Below are 16,473 nucleotides of genomic sequence, written 5' to 3'. Positions count from 1 at the left end.
AAATAAAAATGCCAATATTTGTTTATTGGTTTATATTACTTATTTAGAATAGTGGGTTTTATTGTGGCATATTCGAAGATGCAGAGAACTTAATTTGATCATTTGCACTCCCCGGTGCTTCCTCTCTCCTCTCCCCTTCTGCTCTCATCCCCTTCCTCTACCTAATGGTCTCTTTTCTAAAGAATGCCAATAGTTTATGACATTTAACTAGTGGCAACTCTTATCCTGAGTGATTTACATGTGGCATCTCATTTAATACTCGTTATAACCTTCTGGCATAAAAACTGTAATTGTCCTCATTTCATGATGAGGAAACACAGATGCTGGGAGGGTCAGCAATTTAACCAACATCTCAGAGTTGGTGAATGATACATTAGGATTAAGAAGCCGTTCTGTTTTAATTCCAGAGTTCACATGTTTCATCACCATGACCCCAGCTTCATGGGATCACCCTTGGCCCTGATCAGTCAGGAGCAGAATTGCTTTTCATTTGCAAGGGTGGATTGGGCAGAAAATTGCAATCCGGTAGAGAGACAGTACAAACTTATTATTCCAGGGCTTCTTGCCTTCTAAGATCTAAAAAGATGCAAACACCATCCCAAGCTATTTTCACCAAGGTCTTCTAACTTGGGTGTTTGTTGGATATCTTTGATACAGAGAACCTGCCCAGTTTTTTAAAGCAGAAAATAGAAATGTTGTTGGCTCCTGATCTCAACAGTCCACGGCAGTGTGCTTTCAGCCAAGTCTTATCCAAAGCCTTCAGGGCCTTTCTTTTGTTGAGCTTCTTTATTCTGTCCCCTCAGTGGTGCCATCAGGCTGGCTTCCTTCACAGCAGGTGCAATGACAATAGAGATTCTTGACCTTCTCCTATCACCACACAAGCCCAAGGGGAGAGAATTTCCTGTGGCTTCACTGACTGAATGTCTTCCTCCACGTTTGACAGGCACTAGCTACTGTTACCTAGAAGACCAAGTCAGCAGTGTTTACACCATTCTGCCCTGGCATGAAATTGCTATGATAATAGCGAATCAAAGGATTTTCCAGACATAAGTGTACATACTATTTGGACACACCAGGCGTACATGTACACAATGGGAAAACAGTTACTTTGCTTTCAGTTTGGGGTGATATTGAGTGTGATTCATTCACTGTTTTGTGCCTGTATTAACTTCAAGTCCTAATTACTGGGTCCTTGAGGAAATTATTTCAGATCTATTGCTTTTGATGAGTTACAGCTATTTTCTTTGTTCTGTGTAAGAAAGGGTTATGAAATAATTTAGAACTGAATTATTTTAATTCTATCTGAATTCACTTGTGTAGATAAAGCTTAATTAATTCCTTAAAAAATTGAAAATAGGACTGGGGATGGGACTCAGTAAGTAGAGTCCTTGCTTAGCAGTTGCAAGGCCCTGGGTAGTGGAATCCCCAAGACTGAAAAAAATAAAAGAAAATTAAAAATTTTCCATCCAGAACTTGTAAGTATTAGGTTGATGTAAAAGTGACTGCAATTTAATGAATACAGTGAGTACAAGTTTGCTGATGGGTGTGTACAGAAGGTTTTGGCTGACCTTGGTTAGCCACCGCATAGTCACATTAGTCTATTGTATAAAAGCTTTCAGACTGGTTACTGTGTTGATAGACTTAGAGCTCTCAAGGAAGCAGGAAGTATTAGTTAGGAATCAGGCCTTTGAATTTCTTCTATTTTGCTTTCATCAGTCAGCAAGAACACTGCTCTGTTCATTAGTAGCAAAGACAACAATATGCATTAGGAGATTTGAAACTACTTTAACTGTTTTTTGGCTATTTAATATTGACAAGCCACTTTCACATGTCATCTCAATTTTGACTCACAGACAGAGTGGTGTCAAAGTGGGGCCAGCACCTTTATAATTACAATTTTACATAATAGGATACTCAGCCCAAAGTAAGAGATTCAGCCAGAGTTGATCCAGAGCAGAGCGACCTCTCTGTCATGTGGTCCATGCCAACAGCCTTGTGCTGGGAAACAGGAGGCCAAGGCAGAGAGCACTGCGGGTGTGATCTTTGAGAAATTACTCTAACAGTTTCTTACCCTTTCTGAGCCTCAGTTTCTTCATGTTCTTTTCACATTCGAAATATATTATGAGGCTGAGATGATAAGCTTTGAACACACAAGGCATTATTAAGATGTTTTTCTTTATATTGTATTGCTTGTAATCTATTAAAAGAAATATTATAATCTACTTGTTTGAATAGCTTACACCCATATAAAAATCAGGGAGCAGATGCTGCAATAATATTAGTTTTGGCACCTTGTCTTAATCCCTCAGTGAAACCATAGCAAGCCTGATATATATTAGACATTATATTAAATTATTAAGTACTTCATTTGGTCATATTCTTTGTGTTTTATTTACTTGTTTTACTTATTTTTCTCTATTTCTGCTTGTTTTGAAGAGAATCTATAGTAGTGAAGTTTTTTTTTTGTTTTTTGTTTTTTTTTTTTGGTGCTGGGGGTACAACCCAAGACCTCATGCATGCTAGGCAAGTGCTCTGCCACAGAGCTACCACCTCAGTCCTAAAAAATTCTTAATAAGATTGCTTCAAGCAAATTATTTTCCCTTCAGTGATAGATGAGAAAGAATGAAAGTGAGATTTCACATTACATCAGTTAATGTGGATTCACTGAATATTGTGTGAATTGAAACCATTTGTGGGCCTGCAGATATTGGCTAGCTGCTTAAAGCTGAAACCAACGCATTTTTAAAATTTATTATAATTTTTCAGGGTGAATAATTTCTGGCTGTATTGTTTAAATTATGTTCTTAAAATTAATTACATAGGTGTGAAGAACATAGAAACTAAGGCAATATGCCCATATTAGATATTGGGCGATGTTGACTGAAATCCAAATTAGGAATTCTAAACACATATTCTCTGTTTTGATTTACTTGAAAAGAAAGGTCAAATTAAATCACATGTAATTGGTTAATCAAAATGACATTGAAAATGGTTTTCAGGTCCTTTCTTTACTTCATTATTTAAAATCTCAGTAATGCTTCAAATAATAGCTAATGCTTATGCCTTAAAAAGGAGAGGTTGATTTAAAACTTGAAATGCTTTCCAATTAAATGGATTCAAAACTGACTAATGTCTGTGCTTTTAAATCTGATTTTTAACCCCATGGATATTCAGCAAACACAAAATCTTCATCCAAACCCTTCAGTATACTGCACCAGATTTGTATGTAGGATCTGCCAGTGTAAGTTATCTGTGTCCAAGAATATGTCAGATACATTTACCATGTCTCCAACTGAGCTTTGACAGTAGCTGGAAATTTGACCATGTCTCAAAGATAATATAATTTGACCGCATTATTTCCATATTATTCATATGCAATTTCTTAGAGAAAAAAAAATAATTAGTGTTTCTATTGAGTTTTGTTCCATGTACCTTTTCTGTAGCATTTGCAAAATCTTTTCTTAGAATCAATGTAGTTGAAGGCTGGAGGAAAAGACAAATATTCAGAGAGTTTCTATTACTTTTTTATGTACCTGAAACCAATTAGTTTTCACAGTTTTGCTGTCCAAACATGATTGAAATACACAAATAAGTTCAGTTTCGGAAATAGTTCCTAGCTGCATTTATTATGTTCTTTGTGATAATCCCTGTTTTTGAGATGTGTGTATATGTGCATATTTAGTGTGAGTCTGAGACAATGGGAAATGAAGGTAGAAATAATACTTGAAAGAAGAAATAATGTTAATAACTAAAACATACTTAGAAAGCTTAGCTAATTCTGGGCTGAGGATATATCTCAGTTGGTAGAGTGCTTGCCTTGCTTTCACAAGGCCCTGGGTTTGATCCCCAGCACCACCACAACAAAAACAAAAACAAAAAAACCCTTACTACTTTCTACAGAAAGGGGGGAAGAAAAGATCATAGCTCTCTAGCTGTCAACTTAAAAATAGGCTTAAAATGGAGTGTCTATAAATCTGGTTTATGTAAAAATAAATTTCTTCCTGAAATTGAGACCCGATAGATGGTTCCTTTCTAATTGTTAAATAAACACCTTACTTTGCCTATCATAACAAACAGTGCATACTTCCGTAATCAGTGTGCTGGAAAAACAAATGTGTCACAGAATCACAATCAATTCCCTTTGGTAAGTTATTGATTTAAACACTGAAATACACACATCAATTATCTAAAACACTAAAAAGTGAATGTTTGAGCCATCAATAAATATTTATTAAATGTCTATATAATGAAGCACAATATGATTATTTTTTTTTAAATATTCTTAGTTGTACATAGATGCATACCTTTTTTCTATTTATTTGTTTTTATGTGGTTCTGAGGATTGAATCCTGTGTTGGGCAAGCGTTCTACCACTGAGCCACAACCCCAACCCCAACCCCAGTATGATTTTTGCATTATTCCATTTTTAGATAATTATACAGAATTATGATTTATGATATCTTTAATCACTGCATTTTATTACAGAATTCTTCTTTGATTCCATTATCTTTTAAAAATCAATTTATGGAGTACCTACTGTGTTAGCTTTCTGTTTCTGTGAAAAGAATAGCTGAGAAAAATAACTTAAAGAAGGGGAGATTTATTTTGGCTCCTGTGCTTGGAGGTTTCAGTTCTGTGTCAGCTGACTGCATTGCTTTGGGCCAAAGGTGGGGCAGAAAGAACATCATGGCAGAAGGGTGTGAGGGAGGAAAGCTATCAGCTCACACTGCCCAGGAGGTAAGGAGGGAGAGGGAGAGCAGAGAAAGAGGAGACACAGAGAGAAAAAGGAGTTGAGGACAAGATATACCCTTCCAGGTCACACTCGTAGTGATCTACTTTCTCCAGCCAAGCCCCATTTCCTAGAGTTTCCACCACCTCCCAATAGTCTATTCAATTATGAACCTATCAGTGGATTAATCCATAGATGAGATCAGAGCCCTCATGACACATTCAGTTCCCCAAATTCCCACCTCTGAACATTGCTATCTGGGGACCAATCCTTTAATATATGCACTTTTGAGAGACATTCTAGATCTGAACTATAAAACCTACCGTGCCAGACATCCAGGTTGTAATGGGAGAAATCAACGTTTCATCTTTTGAGTGAAAAGGGGAGAATCAGAAAGGTTAATTGCCTTGTCCGAGAGCACATAGTGAAACCATGATAAATGGTCAATCCTGAGAAACTTTTATGTAGAGATTTTCCTGGCTGTGGAGGAATTCAACCAAGGCTCCTCCCTTGTGCCCCCCCCCCCCCCCCATGGATGCAGTGGGTACATCGTGGTTCTAAGACTCAAGGGCTTAGGTTGGGACCAGGCTGGGCTTGAGGGAGCCTGAGGAAGCCCTTATCCTCAGAGCAGTTGCCTCACACTCTAGGTTGGCCATATACCTCGGTAACATTGGGGTCACCAAGACCCACGCTAAGTCTCTCAGGGTAGTGGTAACCTATAATAACAAGAACACTTAAACACTTGCCTGTGCCACTCTGCTAAGTTCTTAGTGCTCACTGAATTCTCACAACTGGGTGAGGGAGTTGATATTTGACATCATTACTTTCCTTGACGCCAAAATTCCTGTGGACCTATAGCTAGTGAGTGCTTCGTCTGTGATTTGAAGCTGGGCAGTTTAAATGCCTCACACACCACACCATTCTGTGCTTCTAGAATCTCAGCCATAAGTTTAGTGTATTCTCAGAATCCAAAGTGTAGGAATATTCATGACCAACCCTAAAGGATGGCTTTTAGTGTCTTGAGGGCCACTTGTGACAGCATGCTTTGCTGGTTGGCACCTTCTCTGGGGCAAAGGTAGAAGTCTGTGGCTATGTTGCCTCAGATGCCTTAATTTCTAATCCAGAAGCCACCTTTCCTTCCCTCTGGATTGCAATGACCTTCAAATTTATAGAGCTGACATAAATATACATAGAATCAGCATCAACTCTCACAGACCTTTAGCAATGAAAATAAAACACTGTAGTCAATCAGGAGTCTAGGGAAATAAGTGAAAAATTGGGGGGATCAAGCTAAATTAATATTTTTGGTTTACATTTTGAGTGATGAGGATAGAGGAAATTGAAAGGAAGGGAAAATAAAAGCACAGGAAAATCAGGAAGACTTATTACACACAAGAAAGCAAAAATGATTTTTTTTTTTTTTTTGAGACAGCATCTCACTGTGTTGCCCAGGCTGGCCTTGAACTCAAGGACTCAAGTGATCTTCACCACTCAGGCTCCCAAGTAACTGGAGGACAGGTGTGCACCACCATACACAAGATACTCTTTTAAAATGGCTTGATAAGAAATCATTTTCTTATTAAGGCTGTTCCATGCATTCATTGCTCAGAATGGGTGATTATTGAAACTCATCAAGTCCTCAACCACCTCTATACATCCCCCGTCCCTTGGACAACCCACTCTTCTATTTTTCTGAGATAAGAATATCTTAATGAAACCCCTGAGGTTTTTTTTCTCTCCATATGAAAGGTTAACCATGCTTTCTTCCTTCCAGTCTGAAGCATAAAAGCTTCCCATTCTTTATTCCTCAGCTGACCCTTTTTAATCTATGCTTTTGAGCTCCCTTTTCTTTCCTGGTTTTCCAAGAGTTTGTGCCATTAATTATCTTGCCACTTGTATTTTCTTTCTCCCTTAGCACTAGGTCTCACAACAAACTTCCTCTTGATTTGGATTCTTTATCAGCCTACATACTTGCAGAATTTGGTCTAAAAGGGAATGGAAAGAGCTGGGATTGAAGTTCGAGCTTTTTAAAGCGTTCCTTTATGATTGTGTCCATTGTCTGCTCCAGTCACAGACGGCTGCCATTGTCTGTCCAAGTTCTTTTACCTTCTGCCACCACGGCTCCTTCTCAGCCACAACTCCTATAGCCTCCTTCTGCCTGATGACATAGTCACACAGCCTGTTTGCCAGCCTCCCTTGCTCTTGTTTATTACATGATGATAGGTTCACATAAAATGCCTTTCCTCTGCATCTGTACCTGCCATATCAAACCTTCCTGCGAGAACTAGCATGATGTATCTCAAATGCAGCATTGCCAAGCGATCTCTGGTTCTGTATGTGCATGATATTATTTTATGCCTCTTGTTGCTTTTACAGTTTATTGTTTATGTGTTTTTCTTACCCATAGATGGTAGGCTCTTTGAAGGCAGGAATCTTGTCTTATTTATCCTGAGTTCCACATATATACATTATTCTTAATTTGTATTTGAAGTTTTTTAAATTGAAATCTTGAATACATTGTGGTTCTATTTTGGTAAATAAGACAGTAATGCTGGATTCAAACTCAGATGAAATTTAAAACTGCATCCCAGTGATACTTTATATCATTATATGAGTATATGGAAGTTTTGGGGAAAAGTGTAATTTGAGTTGAGTGGGCCAGCAGATGGAAATCTGAATTGTGTGGAATTTGCCCGATAAGATCTTTTAAAGACCCTGCTTCAAACAAGTTTTTCTAACCTTAACTTTGTAGGCAATGATATATTCTAAGATGAGCCTGAAAAAATGAAGACCATTTAAAGATTGTCAAAGTACCAATGACTACCTAAATAGTCAGGTAGCACATGCAATTGTAAATTTTTTTGGTTATTTCCTTTGGGTAAAGCATGGCTTCCATTTAGGTCACTCACCTCTGTCTCTCCTACCTGGTTCTTGAAGCCTTTTTGATCAAATGGTTTCTTAAACTCTGATAACTACTGATGTTTTGGTTATTTGCTTGGTAACTACTGATGTTCTGGTTATTTGCTATGTGCAATGGTCATATATATCTATTTCTAAAGACCTGAGGAATGGGATCTGATTGCCTTCTACACCTCATAGGTCTTGGAGCAATGTTAAATCAGGGTTTGTTCTTTGATTCCTGAGGTTGTTTATCTCTGCACTGACAGGAGAACCAATTTCCTCAGTCTCTGGACGAATCACCAAGAGAGGAAAAATAATTGATTCTTTCAGCAGTACAGTTAGTAGACTTAGGTAAGATCAATCTGGCTGGATTGCACATGTCCTAAGTCCTGCATTGATTCTCTTTGAGGGATCTTTATTGTATGTAGACCTAGTATAAGGGGACTAAAGACAATTTATTTCCATCACATCTGAGAACCATCTGTAGCAATTTAATGAGATGCAATTTAAGTTTTCAGCTATCCCTTCTTTGCTATGGTATTTCTTCCATTGTTAGGGGATGTTTTCCTTGAAAGATGGATTTTCTTTGGACAAGATCAGCATCTTTTAGAGTACTTATGAATGCAGCACACATTTCATAATTTAATTTCTCCATTCTCTGTCTTTACATAATCCACAATTAACCTTGTTCTTTCTTTTTGCTAGTCTTGTCACACTCAGGAGTAAAAAGAAAACTGAAGAAGGAACTGTGACATTATTTTTGTGTACCAGTAGCAACCAAATAGTAAACATAAGTACCAGAAAAGATAAAACTTGAGAAAACAATACATTGGAATTATGACTTTGTTGTGCCAATCTTCTCACTGTGGTATGCTGTTAATAAACCTCCTTTGGTTTCATCCCTATTCTTCCAAATATTTAGTTTAAGAGTAAATATTTAAGATGAGGAAGTAGTTATTTACCTACCATACTAAGATTAAGGGGTAGGATAGATAGAATTGAGAGGAAAGGAAAGCAAAAGAAAAGCAGCATAATGTATCAAAAATTAGAAGGCAAAAAATGATTTTGTTTTTTGAAATGGGGGGGTCTCATTATGTTGCCCAGGCTGGCCTTGAACTTCTGGGCTCAAACAATCCTCCCTCTCAGCCTCCCAGGTAACTGGGAACTATAAGCATTCACCACCTTGTTACTAAGAGAATTTTAAGTTGTATTAAACATCATCAACTTAGCCCTGCCCTTTTGCCAAAGCAATGTAGTATACACCATTTTGCTAAAGCACCTGGGGAGATGGGATTTTCTTATATACAGCCTGCTGGGGGGAAATTTGCAATTATGAACCCAGAGGCTTAGCTCCAATGGCTGTGGATGAAGGGGCTGTCCTTGCTTTTGGGAAGGTAATCTCATGACTCTACTTAAAATATAAACTTTAAAAGTTTTTATTGTTGTTATTATTATAAGAGCATAAGAATCTTGATAACAAAAAACATCTGATGCTAAAAATTGCTCATGTATTAAGTCATTGCTTTGTTTGGGGAATACTAACTAATGTACCATTTGAAAACTTGGATTATTTGACACCAAATTTTGCTAACATTCATTTATTTTGGAAAGAACATGAAGTTTTCATTTAATTCATATTTATCTTCTGTAAAAAAATGGTAAATAATTCAAGGGAGCATTAGTGTTTCGCCATCGTTATAAATGTCTTTATTTATTAAAAGTTCAAGGTTATTTATTCTTCAGGTTTCATTCTTTTACTCATGCAGTTCGTTTCTGGGATAGGACCAGACTTATAAATGTTAATAAGAGGAAGTAGCATGAACAGAGGAAAAGAACTGACTTAGAAGATTGAAGACCTAAGCTATGGTCCAGAACTATCCTGATGTGCTATGGGTCCCTAAGCAAGCATTTGACTTCTCTGGTTCTCACCTTTTTCATCATTAGCAGAATTCCATTTTTAAATTCTTTCACAGTTATGAAATACTCCCTCTAATTTACAATAAACTCAAAAAATTAAATGGTGACTGAAGTTCATAGTTATTTATTTGCTTCCAAAACAAATTAGCTTGATATATGACTTATTTGATGCCAAATATGTGTTCAAGAAACCAAACCTCAGTAATAACTCTGATCTTGGGAAACATGGCATGTGTCTGAGGACACATGTGGAGAGAGCTGGCATTGCCAAGACCAGGAGAGCACAGCCAGGATGCAGAATGGGGCTGGAGGGCACTATACAATCCCAAATCATCAAAGAAAGATCACGTTATGTTCAGTGGGCTGTGATTAACTCAAGTAGATGGCTAATGTACTTTTGAACATATAATCACTAGCAGATGTAAAGCAAAAACTATTGTCTTCCTGGTCTTTACCTAACCTTAAAGTTGGATTAACTAGAACACCTTACTTTCAAGCATCCTGAAGAACCCAGTGTTCCAGCACATGAAAATAAAGTAGATACCACTATAGAGAAACCAAATGACAGCCTTATACATTTATTTCATCTGACAGTATATTTATCTCTATAGCTAATGTCGAAAGCTGTCTACTTTTGGATATTAGTGTGTGTAGTTTTCTTTAGAAATTTGGCTCAGTGTAACTGCATTCGTAAAGCCTTTTCTAACTCTGTAGGTAGGATCCTGCCTTGTGCTATGTTTATATGCATGTCAAAACACCTTGTTGACCTTATTTATTCACACAAGTCTCACTCTTAACTCTTAAATACTGTGCTTGACTTTTCCTTTCTTGTATTTTGTAAATTTAGCCTGTTTTCCAGCATGTAGTAGGCATTCAATAAATATCTAAAAGTGTCATAAAATAGTCATAACCCGAATTAAGGAAGCTTGGGTAACAATAAGTAGTGTACATGTACTTGCTTTTATGTTGTTTTTAGTAGTTTTAAATTATCCAGTACTTTGTCTTTTCTGTGTTCTAGAAAAAACAGCAGTAGACCAAAGGAATCATTTGAAAAAATGGTTTTTGTGGTTCTGGGGATCAAACCCAGGGCCCTATGGAGGCTAGGTGAACACTGAACCACTGAGCTACACCTCCAGCTTCTAAAATTTGTTAAATTAACAGACGATTGTACATGTTTATGGGAGACATTATGATATTTCCAAACATGTGTCTGTTGCCATTTCTAGAAGCAAAACCCCACACAAAATGGCAGACTTCCCTAGTGTGCATTCATTTGCCCAGCCTCCTCTTGTGAAAACTCAAGGGGAGACCCTCTTCCCATGTACCATCTCGACTATTCCAACCCTTCTGCTCTGTCTCAGTAATAAACTATCCCATGTTCCAAAGTCCCCACTTTCCCCCTTCCCTATTCATATCTCTTTAACCTTTTCTCTTCTTCTGTACATTCCAACCCCATCCCCAAGTCCTCTCTTCATATTGAAACTCTTTATAAAGATATGATCATCACATTGTTGTCATCACATTGGTCAGAGTGTGTGTGTGTGTGTGTGTGTGTGTGTGTGCATGCTTCCTGTACAAGCCTGTCCTCACCTGCCCTCTCTAGCACCTTCAGTCTCCTCTTACTTGGCCAGTCTTGTCATTGCAAAGTAGAACAATGGGCCATTAGACCTTTTTTGGTTGCTATTGTTTTGATAGAGGGAAAGATGTGTCTCTACAAAAGGCTTGTGAAATTGATGGTGTGTGTCTTCAACATCCATTTCTCTTTTAGTGCACTTCTTCCATCTTTAGCCACTACTTTTGAATCTTCTCTGCTCTCCACTATGAAACTAAAGTGCAATGTCCCTTCTCTAATGGCCCAAGAGCATCGTCCACTCTTTCAAACATGTCATGCTCACCACTGCCCTTAACTGAGACACATGGGTGCCATGTCTTCTTTCCAAGTCCGGTTTATTGTTTTTTCTTATGCAAAGAATAATTTTTTATTGTGATAACTCTCATCTAAAGTATAAATGTGGGTAGGTAAGGTGTGTCTGGAGAAGTGGGGAGTGAAGTGGGGGAGGTATGCCTTTGGGAATGATACACTCTGTCCCTGGATCCTCCCATCCTCCCTCTGCTTCCTGACTGCCATGAGCTGAGCCCTTCCACAGTGATGCTCCACCATGGAGTCATCAGATGATGGATCCAACCTCTGAAACTCTAAGCTCAAAATAAACCCTTCCTCCTCTAAGTCATGTTTATTTTGGTCACAGAGAGGAAACCCTAATTAATAACCTTGGCATTAGATATTTATTATTGGATATTCATAGGTTGTTATCACTAAGCTAATCAAGAGTCAGATCAAATAATCGGTAGAAGATAGATGATTAAAAATATCTTTGTTGGTAGGATTGTTCATCTCCATCGTCTGCTATTCCATATTATTTTAAAACAAGTTATGACTTAATGGCTTAATATGCCTCTTAGGTGAATCTTGCAAGAAGCTAAAGTTTCACTGGGCAACCGCTCAAGCAATATAAGTACCTTCTATTGCCAACAAATATAGATCATAATTTTAGGAGAAGGACCTTTGCTTTAAAAAATCACACTAATTCTGTGGAAGCTACTATAAAGTAAAAGATATGCATGACATTATTATTGATACTTTTTTTATTTTTCACAACAAAATCAGACTTTATTAAGAGGTCACAAATTTTAAGCCATGCAAATTTAAGTCTGTTGAACAACTTTCAAAATTCTTTTATTGGGCGAAAAGGGGAGTCTCCAATAATTTAAAATTTCAGAGGTACGAGAATGTCATGGAAGGAGTTGTTCCCATTTCCAGTAGCCATTGTCCAAGAAAGTAAGACTGGAAATGAAGAGTGAGAACTGCAAACATTGCCCCAGTCTCAGCTGGTGTGGCAGGGGTGTCCTGCACCCTGGTCCGTGGAGGCTATTGGCAGGAATGTTCATCTACTCTTTGTACTGACCTAATTGAGAATTAAGTGTTTTTTTCCCTTCTTGCCGCCTAGTTCAATGACTATGGGATTACCAGTCATATGCAGTCATTGCATACTACAAGGTTTTTTCCCCTTATCAATAGCTGTTTCTTTATATTCTTGGCCCATTTATGTCTTTGGGGAATTTTGTTTGGAATGCAAAATAGCTCAGTGATTGATTGATTGATTTTGAAGGATGACATGTCTTACTTAGCTTAGGTGATGTTACCAAGGTGCAGTTTTAATTTTTCCTCTAGAAGCACTTTTACTTTATTTTTTTAAAAAGAGATATTTGCTGTGTTAAAATACAAAAGCAGTTAATTATCTTAGACAACTTTGTATCCTTTTTATTGGAGACCATTACTATTCCTCCACCATGTTCTTTGGTGTTGATGGAACTTTTAATTTGGAGAAGAGTGGAGCTTGTCAGGTGTCTCCGTAACTGCTAGTAAATGGTTGTTTTGTGGCAAGAAGAACAAAGTTTTAAAAAGAAAATAAACCCAGCATTTGCTTAATAATTTGCCCTTTGCAGTAACAGAATCTTATCTGACCACCCACATTCATCTGGTTGCTGACATGATTCTTGCTTCAATTGCAGAAGCTATTTTGGCTCCTTTTGTGTCTTTTGAGGAACCGAGTGGGCCTACATGATTCATGTCTCCAAGTGCACAGGGTGTCCCAAAGCCCTACTTCAGGGATGTGTAGAGAAGAGGAGGAATATGAAAACAGACTACTTCCTTTTAGCACTTCAAATGCCTCTCTGAAGTGATCCTAAGGGAAGGCACATCTTAATACTTCAGTTCTTCTGACAAGGGTTTTGGAAATAACTTGTCAGGAATCAGAAGCAATATCTTTTAAAAACAACAAATATACAATAAACCTGTTTAGGGGTAGCATAGTACTGTTTTATTGGGGGGGCTTTAAATTAAGAACTAAGTCGTCTTCAGATGGTTGATTGATTAAACTACTTGGATTAAGTAATTTGATCTTCAGTGCACTTCTTTGCATTAGACATAGATGAATATTAATTCCAGATATGAGAAAGCCCTTCTCTTCATTAGTTAACAGTTTGTGGAGATTCGGGATTTTACTTTAGTTAGTTTTAGACTTTTCATTAAGAAATTAATTTTAGCATAAAACATAGCTGTTGAAAAAAAAAAAGAATTTACTACAAGGTATTCTGAGAATCTTTTTTTTTAATTTTTTTTTAATTTTTCATTGTTGGCTGTTCAAAACATTACATAGTTCTTGATATATCATATTTCACACTTTGATTCAAGTGGGTTATGAGCTCCCATTTTTACCCCATATACAGATTGCAGAATTACATCAGTTACACATCCATTGATTTACATATTGCCATACTAGTGTCTGTTGTGTTCTGCTGCCTTTCCTATCCTCTACTATCCCCCCTCCCCTCCCCTCCCCTCCCCTCTTCTCTCTCTGCCCCCTCTACTGACATTCATTTGTCCCCCTTGTATTATTTTTCCCTTTCCCCTCACTTCCTCTTGTATGTACTTTTGTATAACTCTGAGGGTCTCCTTCCATTTCCATGCAATTTCCCTTCTCTCTCCCTTTCCCTCCCACCTCTCATCCCTGTTTAATGTTAATCTTCTTCTCATGCTCTTCGACCCTACTCTGTTCTTAGTTACTCTCCTTATATCAAAGAAGACATTTGGCATTTGTTTTTTAGGGATTGGCTAGCTTCACTTAGCATAATCTGCTCTAGTGCCATCCATTTCCCTGTAAATTCTATGATTTTGTCATTTTTTAATGCAGAATAATACTCCATTGTGTATAAATGCCACATTTTTTTTTATCCATTCATCTATTGAAGGGCATCTAGGTTGGTTCCACAGATTCGGGATTTTACTTTAGTTAGTTTTAAGACTTTTCATTAAGAAATTAATTTTAGCATAAAACATAACTGTTGAAAAAAAAAAAGAATTTACTACAAGGTATTCTGAGAATCTTACTGTGAAGTTTTGTTGCTGATGCTCCAGAAGAAGCTATGTATGAATCTCAGCTTTAAGGTAGAAGAGTGAGCAGGGACAGCAGTGGTATATAATTTCTAGTTCTAAGACATTAAGTTTTAACTCCAGCATTATTTTTATCATTGTATCCATTCTTGCTGTTACAGGAAATTCCCCTTTAATACAACTATTTATGCAAAACATTTACAGTATGTTAAAAGAAAGGAAATTTTTCCTTGGGAAAAAAAAATGCTTGGGAGATATAGTCCCAAATTTTCTTTCCTAAAGGCAGGTGGTTTTGGGGGGTGAAGAGTAAGCATGCCTGATAAATTCATTACAAGTGTCATCATCATTTAAATCTTCTTATTCACCCTTCAGATCCCCAGAAGTTGTGCATTTGTTCCATGGAGAGAGTTGACATCTTGGAAATCAAAGACGGTTGTGATGCAGTTTATTGATATGAGGATAACAGGTTAATAACTAAAATTCATTGTTTTTTTTTTCTGTTGTTTTTACATGTAACTTAAGGCAGTTTTGCTGTACCATGAACTCATATAAACTGATTTTGTCAACAAATCAGGGAGGAAATAGTGCATGTTCTATTTAGAGAGGAAAACGTGAAAGTTTGGTTTTACTTTGTTTTTCACAATAGAACAGTTTTAATCAGAACCTTCTTAACCTTCTGTCATTGGAGAACATTTCTTTCTGGCAGAGTTTATTTCCATGTGAAATTCTGCTTAGTAAATCCTAAGTAATCCTTACCATAATAACTTTGGATATGATGGGAAAATAGGCCCCGAGAAAAGTGCAATCAGTTGTAAAAAGTTATAAAGAAATTTATGACGAAATATTAAAAGCAGCATGTTATAATCAAAATGTCATAAATGTCTTGATTTAATTTGCAAACTCTACAAAGCTCAGTAATGATGTCCGAATCGCAGCCCACGTGGAAAAATACAGTTCAGTGTTCCATTAGGCTTTAAATATCAAATTAGATTTTGAGTATGTCACATTAGAGGGTGATCATCACAGTGTTTGTGCTTTTCTCTAAAAGTTCTAGGAACTGTTTGGCAGAGTTTCACATAATAGACAGTATTTATTCTCCTATTGGCAACTTGCTCGTTTTAGGAAGAACTGAGGTTGTTAAGGGGGATTTTTATTAAAAGAAGCATTTATAATGAATTTGGCTCTCAGGAAGGTGCCTTTTAAAAATCATCCTGTGGAAATAAGTCTGTATTCAGTTGAATGCTGGCACCAGGCACACTTTTTTGGTAAGGTCCTTTTTCCGTTATCCGGTGTCCTCTGAGCCCGTGTGCTCTGGGCAGTGGTGGGCCTGCATGTCCCAGTGAGTGGTGGGGCTCTTAGTATTGAGCCAGAGATATCCTGACACACTCCTGTTCTTCTCAAAATATTTTATAACTGAGCTGGGGTTATGGGTCAGCTGTAGGGTACTTGCCTAGAATGTGTGAGGCACTGGATTTGATTCTCATAAAAAGTACAGGTCCATAAAAAAAATTTTATAACTGGGCTGGGGATGTGGCTCAAGCGGTAACGCACTCGCCTGGCATGCGCGGGGCACTGGGTTCGATCCTCAACACCACATAAAAATAAAATAAAGATGTTGTGTCCACTGAAAACTAAAAAAATAAATATTAAAAAATTATGTCTCTCTTAAAAAAATTTTATAACTGACCCATAGGTCATTTGAAAGAATATATTCAAAATGTCTTTTGATACATATTATCATAAGACATATATTTTGTTTGTAATATCACCAAATTCTTCAAATAACTGACCAAACAACCATTTTAATTTCAAGAAATGCCTTATTATTCAAATATCACAAGGAAGGAAGGCAAGTTCACCAGTGAGTTTATTCCATTATTATTTAAGATGTTATTATTTAATGCTCCCTTGACTTTTGCCACCAGTCAAGTAATGATTAATTTCCTGTGGTAAAGGCTCCCCCCCCCCCCCC

General features: G+C 37.2%; 1 protein-coding gene across 6 annotated transcripts in view; it reads left to right on the top strand.

Moving 5' to 3' along the window:
* Hivep2 (HIVEP zinc finger 2) overlaps window positions 1–16,473 on the top strand; it is a 143,563-nt gene that overhangs the window by 95,149 nt on the left and 31,941 nt on the right. For 3 of the 6 annotated variants that reach the window (XM_015501854.2, XM_048799148.1, XM_048799174.1), the window contains one exon: window positions 14,874–14,967. The exons of 2 other annotated variants lie outside the window; for them this stretch is intronic. The gene's annotated coding sequence lies outside the window, so the exon portion shown is untranslated. Of the gene's footprint in view, window positions 1–14,871; window positions 14,968–16,473 lie in introns of those variants that run through there. One more of the 6 variants, XM_048799177.1, reaches the window with a different exon arrangement.

The sequence above is a fragment of the Marmota marmota genome, unplaced genomic scaffold, assembly GCF_001458135.2.
Source record: "Marmota marmota marmota unplaced genomic scaffold, marMar, whole genome shotgun sequence".
Taxonomy (NCBI): Eukaryota; Metazoa; Chordata; class Mammalia; order Rodentia; family Sciuridae; genus Marmota; species Marmota marmota.
The sequence above is the reverse complement of the archived record's forward strand: the minus strand, read 5'-3'. Positions and strand labels throughout refer to the sequence as shown.